This window comes from Ambystoma mexicanum, chromosome 9 (assembly GCF_040938575.1).
Source record: "Ambystoma mexicanum isolate Mex_15411 chromosome 9, UKY_AmexF1_1, whole genome shotgun sequence".
Taxonomy (NCBI): Eukaryota; Metazoa; Chordata; class Amphibia; order Caudata; family Ambystomatidae; genus Ambystoma; species Ambystoma mexicanum.
Window position 1 is genome coordinate 249,175,782 of NC_090931.1, and position 18,666 is coordinate 249,194,447.

Consider the following 18,666-nt stretch of genomic DNA (forward strand, 5'->3'; position numbering starts at 1 on the left):
AAGCTTGCTAGGGGGGAACTGAATTCAGATTGTACTGTGATTGTATTCCTGAAGACTGTGTGGGTTACTTCCATCTCCTTACATTGCATAGGAGGGGGAGTGAAATGTAGAGAAAAGTAATCATATTATCTTTCGCTGAAGTCATATCAAATTATTTCTGTGTTGCTTCTTTTCCACCTTGCATTTCCTTGTACCATATAAAGCATTCTCAGCTACCTTATCCTCTATACTACTCCTAAGTAATTAAACCAGTGTGCTAGTATAACATCATCCATTGTTGATCACTCACTGTCATATGTCTAAGTGTGATATCAAATATTAATTTATTATAAAAGTGTGATATATATCTATTGGTTAATTTTTCAAATAAACCTTTTTAATTTGCAAAACAAACCTACTTCTTGGCTCAGTGGGGTCAGGGGGATTCTAAGAGATGGGCGTTATATAAGGGTTTATCATCCAGAGTATAACTTGTCATAAAAATATATAAATAAGGGCTTCCCTTGGGCGTCCCAGATGAGGCACTGACTTAGTGGGATTGCTGAATTGAAGTCGCTTAACAGAGTGGGGGCTCATCCAGGATTCTGGATTAGATCTATCACTTGTGCAGATTAATACAGTGTGCTAACTGACAGAATATATAAATTCTGTTGGGTCACCACGCTGTGTTACACTGTAAAAACACCCCTCAAAGGAACGCTCTAAGGAAACGGTCTATTTTCCAAAATAAAATACAAACTTCTGTAAGTCAGGAAGGAAATCAAGTTCCAGAATGACAACCTTGGTAGATATCAAAATAGCCAGAGAGTACCTCTTACATAAGCTATTTGTGAGAGGTGAGTGGGCTCATCAGGACCAGGCGGTCTGGTTGCAGGCAATCACACTCCAGATCACTGAAACAGGGTCGGATATATGTAGAGATCAGGGTCCCTTACATGTGGCCCTGAGTGAACTATATATGGCCCCTAACGCCAAGGATGAGCACAACAAGATTGCCAGGGTAGCGGCATATTTATATTTACATATGGGAGCAATACAGGACAAATGTGCTGAAGATCTGGCAAATAGGCAACTGATGGCATTAGAGAAGGCCCAATCTGACCTGGTCTCTTCTGAGCAGAGGCTGCAGAGGAGCCAGGAGTCAGAAAATGATAGTAGGCAGTATATTATTAAAATAAAGGAGGAAATGGATATCCTGCAACAGGAAATGTCTGACCAGGATAACAGATTTCTGGCCTTGTAGAAGGAGTACCAAGAAGGTTTGGACGCCCTACTGCAGAGCAGAAAAAGCTGGAGCAACAACTGGACTTCAATAGGGCATGCACAGAGCAGGTAGTCACCCTGCAAACCCACCTAGATAGAGAGAAAGAGGAAAGCAATACATTGATTTTGAAAGACCTGGTTACCCAGGCATAGTTTGATCAAGAACGCCAGAAAGCTGGTGCCTTTCAAAGGCAGAGGGACGACCTGGCGGCACAGATGCAGGCTCTTAGTCAGGAAAGGGACACCTTAGGCCAGGAAGTCTGCCAATTAAAAGAAAAAATTGAAGGAAATCACCTGGCCCTCCAGGGGCTGGGTGACCTCCGAAAAGAGCATCAGAACTTGTTAGAGCACACCAGGAGGGTGGAAGATGCTCTGGCAAGAAAGGAGCAGGCCAGTAGGGATGGGACTCAGGAGGTAACCTTCCTGCAGCAAAGACTGGCCCAGTATTCCAGGACCAATCAGGAGGCACAGAGAGAGGATGGGGCTCTCTGTCAGCACAATGATAGGCTCCAGAAATAGGTAGCCATGCAGGAGAGACTAATAGAGTCTAGTAAGGCCTTAACTGAGGAACTGAAAGTGCAGGCTCTTGCATTGCAACAGGGAGCAGGGGCTGACAGAGATGAAGTTCGCTGGGAAAGGGAAACACCTGAGCATAACCTCAGGAGCCCTAGTACCAGAGGCCTTCATCTCTCCCAGTCCTTGGACTCTGCCACCCCCATTTTCCCTGGTGCACATGAGCACAGGGCCACAGGGAGGGCAGATTACTATCCGGCCAAAAGTATGGGGTTCATAGGCCAGTACCTCCCAGGAATGGATGGGTGGGCATCCGGGTATGGGCACCTAAGCACAGTGCAATTTAGTGGGGAACCCCAGGAGAGTAGGCCCACTAAGGGCATCCTGAAAACCTCTGCCCAGTTAGGTCAGTGGGGGGGGGGTAGCCATCAAATCCTGGCAGCAAGGAGGGATCTGAAGACTCCTCTGAGCGGCCCAGGACACAGGAGACCAGGTCCCCACATTCTGCCAGCCATGCCCGGGCTCGCAGAATCCGGGAAAACCTGGAAGATCAGACGGGCACCTCTGGGAGCAGTGCCTCTGAGTCAGAGGATGAGTGGACCAGGGTTACCCGAACTAAAAAGGCCAAAAAGGCAAAAAGGGCCTTGCTTAAGGACCCCTTAAAGCAGATCAAGGCAATAAGGAGTGTCATCACGCCTTATCACAAGAACGCCAAGTATTCTGTTTGGGAACACTTGGAGCTCTATGAGCAAATGATGGAGACTTTCCATTTGAAGGACAGCAGTAGCTGCATTCAGTATGTCAAATGGACATTCTCCCCAGAATACTCCAGTTTCTTTGCGGAGCTGGAGGACCAAAACCATTCAAGATGGTCCACATATAGGGCGGCCATCTTGAAACATTTTTCAGTTCACCGGAAACCCCAAGAGGCTCGCAAGGCAGCCTACAATTTGCAATGTGGGGAGGATCAGGCCCCACAAGAATTCGTGCAAGAATTGAAGCGTGCCTTTGCGCAGACCACCAGAAGGGTGCGCACGGACAGCAGAGAATTCATCAACACATTTTTCCATGCTCTCCCCAAATACATAATGACCCAGCTCGTGAGAGATTTTCACGAGAAAATATCTTTAGACTGGGTCATTGAGCAAGCCACCCGCATCTATGAGGTGCAGAAACCGGTGGAAAATAAGAATCAGCCCAAAAACCCCAAAACCAACAGCACCCCTGCTGCTGGCAAGGTGGCAGAGGTAAAGGTTGCCCCCGTTTTAGATTTGGAGATGGGGGGACCTAAAAACCTGCCTGCACCAAATAATTCACAGCCCAGAAGGCCCTCGGGCCAGTCACAGACAGGGAGTCAAGGAGGTAGTCCCACAAATGGGGTCCCCCGGTCCCCTGACTATGTAAGTCCCCGCTATAAGGGAAACAGTCCAATCCTGGGTTATGTGTGGACTCCTCCGGCCCAAGGGGGGGTATCCAACCAAGCGCCCAACCCAGGGAACTTCCCTCCACATTTCCCCCAGGAGGGCAGAAATTCACCAAATCCTGGGCAGAACTTGTTCCCCAGGTATCCACCCAACTTCCAGCCCCAAAATCATCCGTTCTTCTTTCCCCAATTCCCTGAGCCCAGACAACCCAATCTGGGAGAGGGGAGGCCAAGGGTGGAGGGGTACCAAAATCTTCCCAACCAGGGGTACTACCAGAGAAGGGATAGCTACCCTTCCCGGGATCAGCCCAGGGGAGAAAATAGAGCCCCGTATCAGCCTGAGCGGGTTTCCCAACTTGAGCGCCAGGTGCAAAATATGGCACGGGATCTGGGTCACATACTGAGGGCTCAACAGAACCCTCAGATGAGCATGCCACCGCAGAATGCCCCAAACTCTGGACCTGGTGCTCCAGAACAATGACGGGGGCAGCACCCCGATAACCCACCGGTTCCCAGGGAGGAGGCACAAGGGGAAGGGGGGTGTAAAGCCTTGGAGGAAGCTTCCTTCCCAACTTGTAAACAGCCCCTGGAAAACAAGGAAACGGAAACAAAATCTTCTTCCCCTGAAAGTATGCCACCCAAGGAACAGAGGGGGGGTAGGAGAAACAAAGGACCCAAACAGACCCATTTTGTGGAGGAGGTACAGGTCTGAGGGAGAGGGATCCCCAGAGGTTCCTGGGAAAAGGATTTTCTTCTTCAGAGATGGGGGAACTCCTCCCAAGGAAAAATGGGTCCCAAGGGATTCCAACCCAGACTGGGTAGATGTGAGGATTGAGCTATCACCACCCATCATTCTATCCCAGAACCAACAAGACTGAAAACCTCTGGTTCAAACCCATCCTGGTGACTGCCTCCAAAAAGGGGGGGGGGTGGCCCAGAACCGGAACCAGGAAAACCCAAAACCATTTCAAGTTGCCAACTTTTTCTTGCAGATTCCCACGACTCTCCACAGAATTCTGCCCAAATCTCTTCTCTCCCAATGTCCAAAACCAGAAAATTAGCCCACCAGTTGTCCCAAAATGTGCATTATCTGTGCCCCCTTGAGGAGAAGGAGGGGAGATACTATGCCCCGGTACAAGTACAGGGGCAGGGTACAATTTTGGCACTGGTGGACACTGGATCTCAAGCTACCCTTCTGTCCAGAAGGGCTTTTGATGAACTGAATTCAGCTAGGGGGGAGAAGTACCAAATTCCCCTCACCTCTCTTCCTGGACAACTCCAGAACTTTGACCGGAAGGAAATTCCCGTCGAGGGGACTGCAGATTTGGACATCAAATTTGGGCGACACAAGGTGAAACACCCGGTCATAGTAGTGACTCCAGAGGGCACCCCTTGTTTACTAGGGAATGACCTCCTGAGAAGGTTGTCACCCCTAATAGATTGCGTAAACAAGGTCCTCTGGACCCAGACTAGCCGACCAATAAAATTAAAGCAGAGTGTCAACCATGTTAGTTTAAACGGCACGTGCCACATGGTTGAACGAAAATCTGACCAAGTAGAATTTCACTTCCAGAACAACTAAATTCCAGACGTGACAGTAATAGCAGTAGGACAACATACTGGTGATGGGGGGTCCTCTCTATTTCTGAAAATCAACCTTCCTTCCAGTTTAAGGTGGTATTCCACACTGGAAGGAAACACTCTGAAATTATTTACCAATCCACAATCAGACACTCCCACTCCTATACTCCAGAAAGATGTGAAACCAGCTCAGAGCCTGGCTGATATTCAGCAAATTGGAGAGCAGTTGTTCATCCCTGTTCAGTTAAATGATGGGAAGGACTCTGTTCTCGCCCGAGTGTGTGTGAACAACGGTAAGAGCTTCATCAGCGAAGCCATGTTCCGCCAACTCCCAAAAGATCCAGCCATTCCCACATTCAAACTGATAGACAAATGGGAAATGGATCTGGAAACACCCAATTCCAAACATCTCCTGTCAAGCAGGTGTATGCTCAAAATCTCCATTGGCAACCAGAGCATAGTCCATAATTCTTGGGTCGTGCGAGACTTCACTGCCGCCTTTCACTTAGGCAGTGATATTCTCAATCGCTTTGCCATTAGTTTGCACCTAATAAACTTCAAAGCTTGGTCCCGATTAGCGGATAATCCCATGGGCTTTGAGGATCCAGAAAAAGCATTTAGGTCAGCTCAATTGCTACCTTATGAGGTTGAAATTCAGATTAAAGAGGAAGTCACCATCCCAGAAAGGACCCGACAATTCTCCCTGGAAGTGAAAGTTAAAAGAGGACAAAAATTGAAAAACCCTGATGCTTATATTCATCTAAATGCTTCTCTCCAACAGCAAGGGTTGGGGGTAAACCCAACACCATTAGACAACATAGAACATGACACCATTCCAATAGAGGTGGATAACAGCGACTTATAGAGTATTACTCTAGCCGCAGGCACCATTATTGGAATGGCGGTTGATGAACGACATTTCTCCATTGATTTAGGAAATGAACTGTTAGGACCAATCCCCAAGGACTGTTTTGACAGTGACAGTGATGACAATACAACACCAGACAGGATCTTTACCCGGCATGGGGGGAACTTCCTGGTGTACACTTCTTGCCCTTATGGTAAGGAAGATGTGACTTGTGACTTCAGAGGGGATGAGGTGATTTTGCAGGTCCATGAGGGCTGCCTTTCCCACCTGAAGCCTCCGGTCCAAATGAACACTCTGACCAGGGACTTCTCCACCCAGCTGGAGGAGGCCGCTGAGATAGCAAAACCAGAAGTCTTTCCAGGCTTCAGGCAGATGGTGGAAGAGAGAGTCAACCTAGCTGATCCCTGTGTGACTCTGGAACAGAAGCAAAAGCTGAAACAAGTTTTCTTGGATTTCCAAGATCTCTTTGCGGTAGACTCATATGACTGTGGTTGCACCGACATCCACACAACAACAATTCCCACGGACCCTGGCATGACTCCAGTGTTTGTGAAGCAATATCGTTTGCCTCTTGCATCCATGGAGTCCCTTACTGAAATAATTAAGAACCTTGAGTCCTGGGGGATAATCCGTCCAGTACACAGCACCTTCAATAATCCGGTGCTGGGAATATTGAAGCCAAACGGCCAGTGGAGACTCTGCGCCGACCTTAGGGAGCTCAACAAATGGGTCCATACTTCCCGATGGCCTCTGCCTTACATTGACCAAGGGCTGGCCCAGATTCAGGGGTCACCGGTATTCACTGCAATAGACCTGACCAATGGATACTGGACTGTGCCTGTCAGTAGGGAGGACCAATACAAACTGGCTTTTACCTTTGGGGGCCAGCAGTACACATGGACCCGGACTCCCTTCGCATACCTCAACTCCAGCAATGATTTCAACATTTTCCTACATAAGGCCATGCCCGACCTGGGTGCGAGGGGTAACCTGGCTTATGTAGATGATGTCCTCATCAAAAGTTCATCTGTGGAAGAACACATAGCAGTGATCCGTTATGTTCTGACACAGTTGAGGGCCGCCGGAGCAAAACTTTCCTTTCAGAAAGCGCAGTGGTGTAGAACCTGTGTCAATTTCTTGGGGCATGAGATTACTCCTCAGGGTCTCTGTCCCCGGGAAAAGAAAGTGGACGCACTTCAGAAACTGAACGACCCCACAACTCTGCAGGAAATAAGGAGCCTCCTTGGACTGACTAATTACAGCAGAAAGTTCATTGAGGGCTATGTAGAGATCACCAGACCCCTGATTCATCTCTTGAACGGGGGGTCAAGTGGGAACGGGGTCCAGAACAATCCAAGGCAGTAAGACAACTCAAAAGAAGCCTCTCACAAGCGCCTTGCCTAGCTTACCCTGTTAGAAACAAGGAGTTCTTCCTGGAGACAGGGTTCTCTAATACGGGCTTGACGGCAGTATTATACCAAAAGCATGACAAGGTCAATAAAGTAATCTCCTATGCGAGCAAAACTTTATCCTCTGTGGAGGAAAAATTCAACGATTGTGAAAAGGCACTCCTGGCAACGGTGTGGGCATTGAAGAATTACCATCCGTTCATCCAGGGGGAACACATCATAGTGGAGACGCCACACCAGCCTCTGCAATATCTCCAAAGTGACAGAATCTGGGCCGGAAATGTGAGTAATTCCCGAATTACTTCCTGGATTCTGTCAATGCAAGGCTTTCCTGTGGAGGTCAGATATGGCCAAAACAAGAAGAGTCCCCTCGCGCAAGGTCTGGCTGACATTGCATGATTGTGCCAGAGAAAACTGTCTCGAGGACGAAAGTCTAAAAATCAAGGACAACATGGAGGCATACCTTAATTCCCCACACAAAGTCTTTGAAGAAGACAAGTGTGAGGGAATGCCCACTGTCTATGTGGATGGATGCTCTTAACATGTTGACAACAACGGGGAAAAAGAACTGGTGGCCGGCGTAGGGAATGCATGGGTGAATGAGTCCCCAGAACCCTCCGCTGGGTACAAAATCGGTCCCCGAAGTAGTCAAGTAGCAGAGTTGATGGCTCTGCATCAAGCCATCCTCACTGCTGTCCAACATTGACTCCACAAACTGGTCATAATCACAGATTCGGATTATGTACGGAACGGGTCCGTGGAGTACCTGGTCAATTGGAAAACCAGAGGCATGCTATGTGCTAACAAAAAACCCCTGAAACATGGGAAGTTAATCCAAAATATTGATGATCTGGTCACATCGAATGGGATGACCATCTACTGGAAAAAGATCAAGGGTCATTCCAAAGTAGAGGGACCAGACAACAAAACTGGAAATGACTTAGCTGATCAGCTGGCCAAAACCGGGGCCATCCAAGGGGATCTAATAGAGATTGAGTCCCTGTTGGGGGAAATCCAGGTCACGGCTATCACTAGGTCCCAGACAAATGCTCACAATGATCTTTCAACTGCACAATGGAGTAAGGAGACCCCTGATGCTGATTTAATTACGGCTCAGAAGGGGGATCCAATAATTGGTAAGTTTTACCAACACATTGAGGACCCTGAGAACTTTCCCCTGACGGATACCGATTACATTGGGAAGGATGACCTTAGAGTGTTGATGAAATGTCCAAAGATGTTCCGAATCCAAGACGGTTTGTTGGTAAGGAAATCCCAAACTGGCCATGATCAGTGGGTGGTTCCTACCTCATTCCGAAGCTTGATGTTAAGTCACGGCCATGATGCGGCCACAGCCGGTCATAGGGGGTTTCATACAACACTCGAGATCTTAAGAGAGGTTGCATACTGGCCACACATGGGACAGGACCTCGACCAATACTTAAAGGGGTGTCTTGTGTGTGCACAATTTCAGCCATCATCCCTCACACACCGTGCGCCTCTCCAAAAGAGGGGGATGACACTGCCATGGTCAGATTTGCAAATCAACTTCGTAGGCCCTGTGATTCGCTCGTCTAGAGGAAACAAGTACATGTTGACAGTCACCTGCTTGTTTACCAAGTGGGTGGAATGTCTCCCGGCCCCAATCTGCAAGGCAGAAACAGCAGCTGCCCTGTTGATTAACCACATCTTTTCCCGTTTTGGTCTACCTCAAAGGATTGAGTCAGACAGAGGTAGCCATTTTACCAGCAAAGTAATGACTAAGATGTGCGAGATACTGGGGGTCAAAAGGAAGCTACATGTTGCTTACCTGCCGGCTTCTTCTGGTGCAGTGGAGAGATACAACAGAACCATTGTGAGCATATTAAAAAAGTTTGTGGCAGATTCTGGGCCAAGTTGGGATATCCGATTACCTCTGGTCCTAATGGCCATCAGATCTACCCCTTCATCTGCAACCAAAATGTCACAGTTTGAGCTGATGACTGGATGCAAGATCTTGCTTCCCCAGCATTTGCTCTAAAGGACCCAAGAGCAGACATTGATAAATGCCTCCACAACTCATGAGTATGTGGAGAATTTAAGGAAACACCTTCAACATGCTTTTGCCTATGCTCAGCGGAATCTAGAAAGATCAGCTGATAGCATGAAGACCCATTACAATTTGAAAACTTCCAGGAAAGTATATAATGTGGGAGACCGGGTCTATCTATACAATTTCCAAAGAAACCAGGCCAAACAGCGAAAATGTTTGCCTACATGGAAGGGACCATTCGAAATTATAGACAAGATCTCCCCAGTAGCTTATAAGATCTGCATTCCCAAAGGTAGTCTGGCGGAAGGGGAAGACAAGTGGGTATATATAAATCAGCTAAAGTGTTGCCATCCCAGGCACACTCTGCAGCAACTGGAGGAATCCTCTGGAATCCCAGAGGGGGCCGCTCCAGAGTAATTCAGTTCCAACCCTAAAATATCCAGCATATAGTCTCCAAAATATCATGATTCTGGTATGAAAATGTTTCCTGTTATATCTTGTTTTCTAAAATAAGACTGCAAAATGTATCCGGATGTATAAAATGTATATGTTCGACACACCATTAATAGTGGTGGAAAAATGTCTAGGAATGTGTTTTGCCGCTTTGCTTTATCATCCTAGGAGAGATGAAACCATGGAGACTGACCAAGGAGAACGACCTGGGGACCGGGAGCAAAGATCCGATACGCCCAGTACCGCCCAATACGTCCATCAGGACAGGCGAGGAGAACCGATCGATCCAACCGGATGGAGGAAAAGATGCTGAACTGTGCCATCTGCGGAATTGGAAGAAGATGATGCGGACATACCAGCGTGTGGATCAAAACATCCTTTGCACCCGACTCCCCCTCGACTCGAAATCAAAGTGCAGTCGGGCGGGGGGGCTTGTTGGGTGTCCTGACCCATGTTTGGACTATTATGCTGCAACAATTGGTGCTGTGGGCTTAGGAAATCCAAGAGGGCGGAAAAGCCAAAATTTGCGCCAGAATCCTGGAGAACCGTGCAGTTTTGCGCACAGCAAAATGGTCCCCTGACCTGCCACCCGCCAGTGCAAAGAAAGAAGGTTCTGTTCAAAACCCGTTTTTATTAATGTCAAAAATTGCTAAGATCATGGGCCCGCAACCACCAAACAAAAATCCAACTATGGTTGAGTGTTTTACTTTACTCTACTACAGATCCACATCAATGCCATGTCAAGCAAGGATCATATACTATCAAGCAAAATCCTTCCTTTTGGAAATGTATTAATTCAAGACAGATCCCAAAAATAGGTGCAGTACCGGCATTTTCCACAAACCGGCGCTAGCGGTCTAAACTCTGACTGGGGACCTGTATTGCAGAAGCTAAACAGCATCCGGAGCTAGCTGGGACTTCAAAGGTTTGTTCCCAGGAGGCAGTCTGATTCAATTAAAACAGTTCAAAGGGCCTCTGTCCATGGGAAGCATTCACACCAGCCCTTACCAGCAACAGCCCAGGAGATCACATGGTCATGCTAACCAAATGCAGAGTGGCCCCCTGGTCTGCTGACCTCAGGCAACAAAAGAGACTCTTTCCATTGAAAGGGTATGCAGATTTTAGGTGTTTACTGTCAACACACTGCTGTGGGAGAAGCCAGACATGTGATCTCTGACTCACCAAGCTTCTGGGGGCGGACCCAGGCACTTTTTGTGAATTGAATTGAAGGCAAATATATGTTTTATAAAAACACTGATAACTAATTGTAACCAGATGACAGGAATGTGGAAATGTACCTACAATTTGAGTCTAAACTCAACTCTGTACCATGTTCTGAGGCAAAACCCCATGAATTATGGAGATTGCAGACACCGGGTTCACGCTAGAAAAATGAAAATTTACTGGAATATGTGTAGAAAGGCGGTGTACATTTGTGCCATTTTTGGTAAACGTCCGATATTGGTAAACCAATTAAAAACGAAAATAAGTTGTCATTTTTGAATGCAAGCTCTTAGGAAGATCAGAGTTGAACAAGAATGTACCTTAAGTCATCTACAATCTGTACATGTAATGTCAACCACTTGTGTATCTGGGAAATATGTTTAGTTATGAAAAGGATTTTCTAAGGTAAAAGCAAAGGGGCGTTTCTTCAATAGACTCTAAGACTCTGACTCACTCTGACTCGCTGCTTCCTTCTCAAATCAGGTCAAAGAGAAATCCTTGACCTATCAAATCGTGAGTGGGTTGGGCAAAGAAAGTTATCATCCACACCCATTTTCAAAAGACATAAAAAGAGCCACTGGAAGCCAGACAGGGACATTCACTTTCCACTTTCTTGCGGGACGCTTTGCCGGGAGACTCCAGACTTCAAATCCATCAATCTCAGGGAGACCAGAGATCCAGAGAGACCAGATCGCTGTGCAGTGCTGAGAGCTGACCCAGGTCGCTGTGCGCAGAACCAGTACCCAGTGGCGAGAGAACCGCAGCCAATACTGACCCGATCCGTGATGAAGTCGCATTCCTGTACAAAATATAGTGTGAGTACTCAGCCAGAACTGTGCAAAACCAATCTCTTAGTTTAAAATAATCCAATTCAAACTATTTTAACCTATTGAGAACTGCATCATAGAAATCGTGTCCCTCCTGTTGATTCAAAGCTGCACAATTTGCATCTGTCATTCTGAGCTTTACTTTTATTTTGAGAATCTACCTTCACAAAAGCGTCCGTATCTCTTGAACCGTTTGTGATAGAAGCGAGATTTATTTATTTCAAAGCTGATATTCTAAGCTTTCCAACAAGCTCTAAACCGACTTGCTACTCCTTATGGTTCCTCCGTAATTGCGCTCGACGCACGCGACTAAATTGCCGCGATTTGACATTTTGCTTCATTTCAGCCACGTGTAAAAATATGTCTTTTGCTTCCATTACGGAATTCCGTTTTCAACCTGGTAACCATCCCTGAATCATTGATAGGGCTGGCCTGAACTGATTTAAAGTATCTCTCACTCACCCTGAACCTTTAGAGGGAATTAAAATCATTTTTAGCCTATTTTTCCCTTCTTTGCTTACCACATTTAAAGTACTTTGCTTGTGTTTGAAATCATCCCTGTTTCTCTAAGCTTGCTAGGTGGGAACTGAATTCGGATTGTACTGTGATTGTATTCCTGAAGACTGTGTGTGTTACTTCCATCTCCTTACATTGCATAGGGGGGGAGTGAATTTTCAGAGAAAAGTAATCATATTATCTTTCGCTGAAGTCATATCAAATTATTTCTGCGTTGCTTCTTTTCCACCTTGCATTTCCTTGTACCATATAAAGCATTCTCAGCTACCTTATCCTCTATACTACTCCTAAGTAATTAAACCAGTGTGCTAGTATAACATCATCCATTGTTGATCACTCACTGTCATATGTCTAAGTGTGATATCAAATATTAATTTATTATAAAATTGTGATATATATCTATTGTTTAATTTTTCAAATAAACCTTTTTAATTTGCAAAACAAACCTACTTCTTGGCTCAGTGCGGTCAGGGGGATTCTAAGAGAGGGGTGTTATATAAGGGTTTATCATCCAGAGTATAACTTGTCATAAAAATATATAAATAAGGGGTTCCCTTGGGCGTCCCAGACGAGGCACTGACTTAGTGGGATTGCTGAATTGAAGTCGCTTAACACTATGCATCTTTCATCATAGATGGCACTGAGATCCCAGTACTCAAACAGGTCAAAACCCTCAGCGTCTACCTAGACGCTAATCTAACTATGACAAAACAAGTAAATGCCTTCTCTTCAGCCACCTCATACACCTCCAAGCTCAAATCTCTAAGTCAAAAATTCCTCACGCCCAAAAAATGCGTCACCCTAGTGAGAGCACTAATACTCTCTAAATGAGACTACTGCAATGTACTCCTCCTAGGCACGTCTAACGCTAACTTGACCAAACTCCAACTTATGCAGAACAAAGCCCTGCGAGCAGCACTAGGAATAAAAATGACTGATCACATCTCCAACATCAGGAGAGAAAACCACTGGTTAGCCATTAAGGCGAGAATCATATTGAAAACCTTATGATTACACACACATGCATTGCCAATAAAGCCCCCAAATACATCAACAACTCAATCACGTAAAAATCCTACACCAGATCACTCAGGTCTAGCAACAACTCACTCCTTGAAATCTCACGTTGCAAAAGCTCGAGAGCCGGGGGCAGCAGCTTCAAAGTCCTTACATTACTATTTGGCATGTATGCTATGTCATTTCATGTTTTTGCTATGTGGTTATGTTGTACTGCCCTTGTTATGATCTGCTCTGCTTTGAAATGCCATGCTTTCTTATGTTTTGTATTCTATGCTATTTTCAAAGCTGTCCTCTGAGAGTTCATGACTTAATTGGAGCTGTAAACTTGTTACTGGTGTAATAAAAATGTCTTAAGCAAGTCTGCCTTCAGCCACTTGCTTTATAAGCCCTATGCTTGGCCTTCACTAAAGTCCTGTCAAAAACAGGCATTGGCAAAGCCAACAATGCTGGCATGTGTATAAGTAGTAGGCATTTGCCTGGCACTATCCATGAACGTGGTTACACCGCAGCGTGAAATTACCAATTAAAAAAGGTTACATTTGAAAAGCGCTCTGTGGATTAATCATTCAGATTAGGTTTCCCCACATCCCCCTACCCACTACACCCACCCGCCCTGCTTACCTTTTGGCGGCCCACAAAGAAGTTTGCCACTGACTCCCGTGTCTAACTGCGCCGCCAGTTACCTTCACTTCTGTGGATGGGAACTGTTGCCACAGGTTCCTTTTTAAAAAAAAATATATAATTTCCCCCCTGCCTGGTTTTTGATTTAACTAAAGTGGGGGACACCTTTGCAGCCCCCGGTCCCATTATAAAGAACAAGGAAGGCGGGCGACACGCTCGCCACCCCTGCTTCCCCTGTTCGCTATAATGGGATAGTATGGTATAGTTATTTGACGTTTTGGGATGCATGACATTTTAGTAAAGGTCAAATTTAAACAATTATACTATAAGTACATTTATTTTCGACATTTTGGGGGATTTGCTGACCAGGTACTCTCACAATGTTTCACCTGCTACCATCACTAGGACAGTGCCTGCAAGTGCCTTTCCCATGCCTAAAGAAAAGCCCAAACTGTTGCCAATGCGTGTTGCTGTGTTGTTCCTGCACCTGATATACCCCACCTCTTTCCCTACCCTTTGCTCTGTTTCCGGCTCACACTAAGGTCTGGATGCCTGGGCTTTGGGCACAATACGCCACAGTTCAGACAAGCCTCAGCACCGTAAGACCACATTGGTGGTGACTGTGAGTAACATAACATCTGCCTGCGTATACGCATGTGAACGCAGAAAACCTGCTCAACACATACGCCCCAAAGCTATTTGTGTGCTTGCTGTATCCCTGACTCTGCATGCCCCTGCCTAGCTGCAGCCTGCCTCTGCATGGCCCTGGCTGGCTGCAGCCTGCCTCAGCATGCCCCTGTCTGGCTGCAGCCTGCCTCTGCTGTCTTCTCTGCCTGGCAGCAGCCTGCTTCTGCATGCCCCTGCCTGGCTGCAGCCTGACTCTGCATGCCCCTGCCTGGCTGCAGCCTGCCTCTGCTGCCTCCCCTGCCTGGCTGCAGCCTACCTCTGCATGCTCATGCCTGGCTGCAGCCTGCCCCTGCTTGCCCCTGCCTGGCTGCAGCCTGCTTCTGCTGCCTCCCCTGCCTGGCTGCAGCCTGCCTATGCATGCCCCTGCCTGTTTGCATGCCCCTGCCTGGCTGCAGCCTGCCTCTGAATGCCCCTGCCTGGCTGTAGCCTGCCTCTGCTGCCTCCCCTGCCTGGTTGCAACCTGCCTCTGCATGCCCCTGCCTGGCTACAGCCTGCCTCTGCATGCCCCTGCCTGGCTGCAGCCTGCCTCTGCTGCCTCCCCTGCCTGGCTGCAGCCTGCCTCTGCTGCCTCCCCTGCCTGGCTGCAGCCTGCCTCTACTGCCTCCCCTGCCTGTCTGCAGCCTACCTCTGCATGCCCCTGACGGCATGCCCCTGCCTGTCTGCAGCCTGCCTCTGCTGCCTCCCCTGCTGGCGCTCCTCGCTTTTGTCAGCAGCGCTTCTGAGCTGATGAATATTCATGAGATGCTGGGGAGGGGCTGTGCCTCCAGCTCCAGCACTGAAGGACCCAGAGCGCGGAGAGGATGGGAGGAAGAGCCCAGCAACGGAGCCAACGTCCGGGTTGTTGATGGTAGGTGGCACCAGGGATGCGGCAGGCCTAGATGCAGGGCATGGGAAGCAGGGCGAGGGAGTATGGGGTCGCGTGTCGTGCTGCTTTTAGGACGACCTTCTAGTATAGCGTCCTAGGATGCGCCTCTCGCTTGCTTGCAGGTCCTGCTGAATGGAGACAAGACGGGATAAACAAATGATGCGCACCGGAGCACCCCCTCCCCCTTACCCCCAAGAGGGCTCTGGTCATCTCTGGAAGGAGACCCCGGTTTAAAGGAAATAGGAAATCAGGCTTCCCCTTATATCCCCACGAACCCAGAGCACCCTGCCAATTCCCCCCACCCCCACCACTCCGCACGCCGAAGATGCTGTTTTTTTGTTCACGGGAACTAGTGTGACAGGATGAGATGAGAGGTCGAGTTGTTGTTGAGAGCAGGCAGGCGGTCTGGAGATGAGGTTGGGTTCTTGCCCGGCCAGCAGAGGCAGGGGTTTGCTTGAGGGGCCGGGTACCTGTCCAGGAGGGGCAGGGGATTGTTCTGAGAGGCTGAGCTCCACCTCGCAGTCAGTGGGTGCAGAATTATCCAAGCCATTGTCTGAGCCGCCTTCTCAGCATCGGGTACTGACGGCTACACACGGATTATCCGCGCGTTGGAATCTTTTAAGCTTATGCTTACACGTGCTAATAAAATAAATCCTGCACCGCTCCCCCAGCCCCCCCCCTCCCCATCATATCGCGTAAGCCACATAACAAATCGCCTCGTAGCGCTGCTCTTCACCCGTTTCCCTAACTCAGCCCTTCTGAATTGCAGCCATTGTTATTTTATTTTTTCGGTCATCTGGAGGCGCGTGGCTTTATTTGGCCCATTGGTCACGGGGTGCTTCCGTGTCAGGTTTGGGGGCTATTTACCTCATGCAGCATTGGCTAGTAATTCTGTCCACCATCCAGTGGACCTGCAGTCTGACAGCCTCCTTTCAGTTAGATGGATGAGGAGTGTGGCCAATCGAAAAGGAGAGGGGCCATGGAAGAAGGACAACCGAGGGAGGGGAAGCAAAGGGAGGCAGACCCAGGGATTAAGAGAGTGTCACCGGAGCAAAGAGAGGTCAGTGAGGGAGGCCTAGAACGAGTGGGAGGGAGGAGTGTTAATGGAGTGGCCAGTAAGATAAGAAAGACCGAAAGCAAAACTTCAGGTCTATCTGTAGAGCCCACGTTCACCAGGGGCGTGGGAGACACATATAATCTTGGGGGGACAAGGGACACCTTGGGGATTTATTATGCAGACCTAAATCACCAATACTGGCACGGGGCAGCATGCTAGGGATCCGTCGTCGACTTCGCCTGAGCTCCAATGTACCCCCCCCCCTTAGATGGATGTACTCGACACTGCGATTAGTAGCCATATGGGCTGGGAGGATAGCTGAGGGGCAACACATTTGTTGTGGAAGCAAGATAACGCAGAGCAACACAGGTTTGAATCCCGGTCCCACGCTTAGAGACTGGTCTCCTGTATTGAGCAGTTATTTATTTATTTATTGGATATTTATATGGCACTTATACAACAAAAACAGTGTTATAAAGTGCCACAAGGCAAAAGGGAAGGAAGCAAGGGAACAAATAAACAATGGAAAGGCAATAAATAAATAATAAACCAAACAGCAGTAATGCTAGGCTTTGGGATATTGGGAACATGCAAGTGCAGTGACAAAGAAGTGGGGGGAGAGGGGAAAGTGCTACAGGGTCCCCCAGCATGTAATAAAAGATGAGTTAATCTCACTGAAGGCCTGGGTAATTACTGTTCTGGGCTCAGAGGGGGATGACCAACGCTCACTTTGATTGGATGGGCTTTATTGGTACCAGAGACATCCCTCCAAGTCCTGAAAGCACACATTCTGTACTCAATCATTTGAGCCTCTTGTCTATCACCGGAAAGGCATTGGGATCCAACAGCACCGGGGACATGATTTAGTTTCGGTGCCATCCACATTTATCATGCATTTCCCATGTGCCCACACAGCCTTTGCCGGGCGCACTTGAGAAACACTTCACACACCAATTTGCAGACAGTGCCCATAAAGTTCAAAGAAAGCGAAGGCCCACAATGTCTGCACGGGTCCCAGCCTACTAGGCAGGGACAAATGCCCCAGAGTTTACTCCAGAATGCCCTGTTTTCCTCTCATGTCTGTATTGGTCCACACCTTCCTTGCTGCTGGGACTGCTCCAAGTAGGTGTCACTCTTTCAGAAGACAAACAGGTTTTCATGCCACTCAATGCTAATCAAGCAACCTATATTAGTGGTCAACGTCTCTTTCGCATCCCCTTCTGAGTTCCATGTTCCATGCGCTTCGTAGTTCGAGTGCTACGGTAGGACTGACCCAGCCATTCATCCTCTCACAGTTGATACATTGAGTAGCATTAAATTGTTGGGTAACAACACCTACTAGTACAAGTGCTTAGAAGTAAGAGGAATCTACATGAAGAGCTATATAAGAATACCAATTATTAATATTAGCGACTTATCCTGTGCTCACAGTGTTACAACATGGTTTGACTTAAGCAGTTGTTCCAAGTGTTGCAATAGCCTAAATCTTCATTACCCCAGGGTGTATTGTAAAAGCTTGCACCTATATGCCCAATGATGGACCTATAGAGGTACATGTCATTCTTTGAGCACCCAAAGTTGTTGGGTACACAGGGGCAGTGCCCAGAGGCTCTCGCAGGCGGTGGAGTCCTGTTGCAAGCATTGATAGTCCATTTACATGTCTATTTTTGTATTTATGTTTAGAGCGCTCACTGCTTAGCTTAATTGGTTCATGGCGCTTTGGCAGATTCCAGAAGTGGTTACTCCTGGGTGTCGTGTTAGAACAAAGGGGTCTTGACTTTTGCCCTGAAAGAAAGCAAATTTCGGGGCATGTTGTACCTTCTTTAAGGTACTCCAGATCTGGCAAGCGGTTGAGGCCAATTGTTTGGACCCTAGGCCTTGGCTCTTGCATGGCTTTTTGGGGATTAGCAGGCAGTTGGACTCACCGGAGATTAGGGCTTCATTGGGCGGAGAAGCATGCTTGTCCATATAGTATTGTCACCTCGGGTGAACTTGCATGGCAAGAGGCCACAGGCATCCACGCAAGGTACCAACTACAGGCCCACTGTGATTAGAAATACAGGTTATTACGTTGGCAATGCATGCCAGCATGAAAGGCATGACATAAACCTCTAGGCTGAGTACCACATAGCTTACATTCCATGCTTTGCGTCTCCTTCAGCATGATAAGTAGGCCAGTGCTATATGATATTCGCAGCATGGGCTGCTGCACATGTATGATCGCTTAACCCCGGCTCCACAGCTGTGGCGCCACAATGTAATAATCTGGTCCAATTTCAATATGACTCAGGTTTTAATTACAATAAT

The 18,666-nt window shown here is 47.7% G+C and overlaps 1 protein-coding gene across 2 annotated transcripts in view; it reads left to right on the forward strand.

Moving 5' to 3' along the window:
• Positions 1-14,989: 14,989 nt before the first annotated feature.
• FEZ1 (fasciculation and elongation protein zeta 1) overlaps positions 14,990-18,666 on the forward strand; it is a 341,418-nt gene continuing 337,741 nt past the window's right edge. The window contains exon 1 of one of the 2 annotated variants that reach the window (XM_069614549.1): positions 14,990-15,284. The gene's annotated coding sequence lies outside the window, so the exon portion shown is untranslated. The remainder of the gene's footprint in view (positions 15,285-18,666) is intronic. The other variant, XM_069614550.1, reaches the window with a different exon arrangement.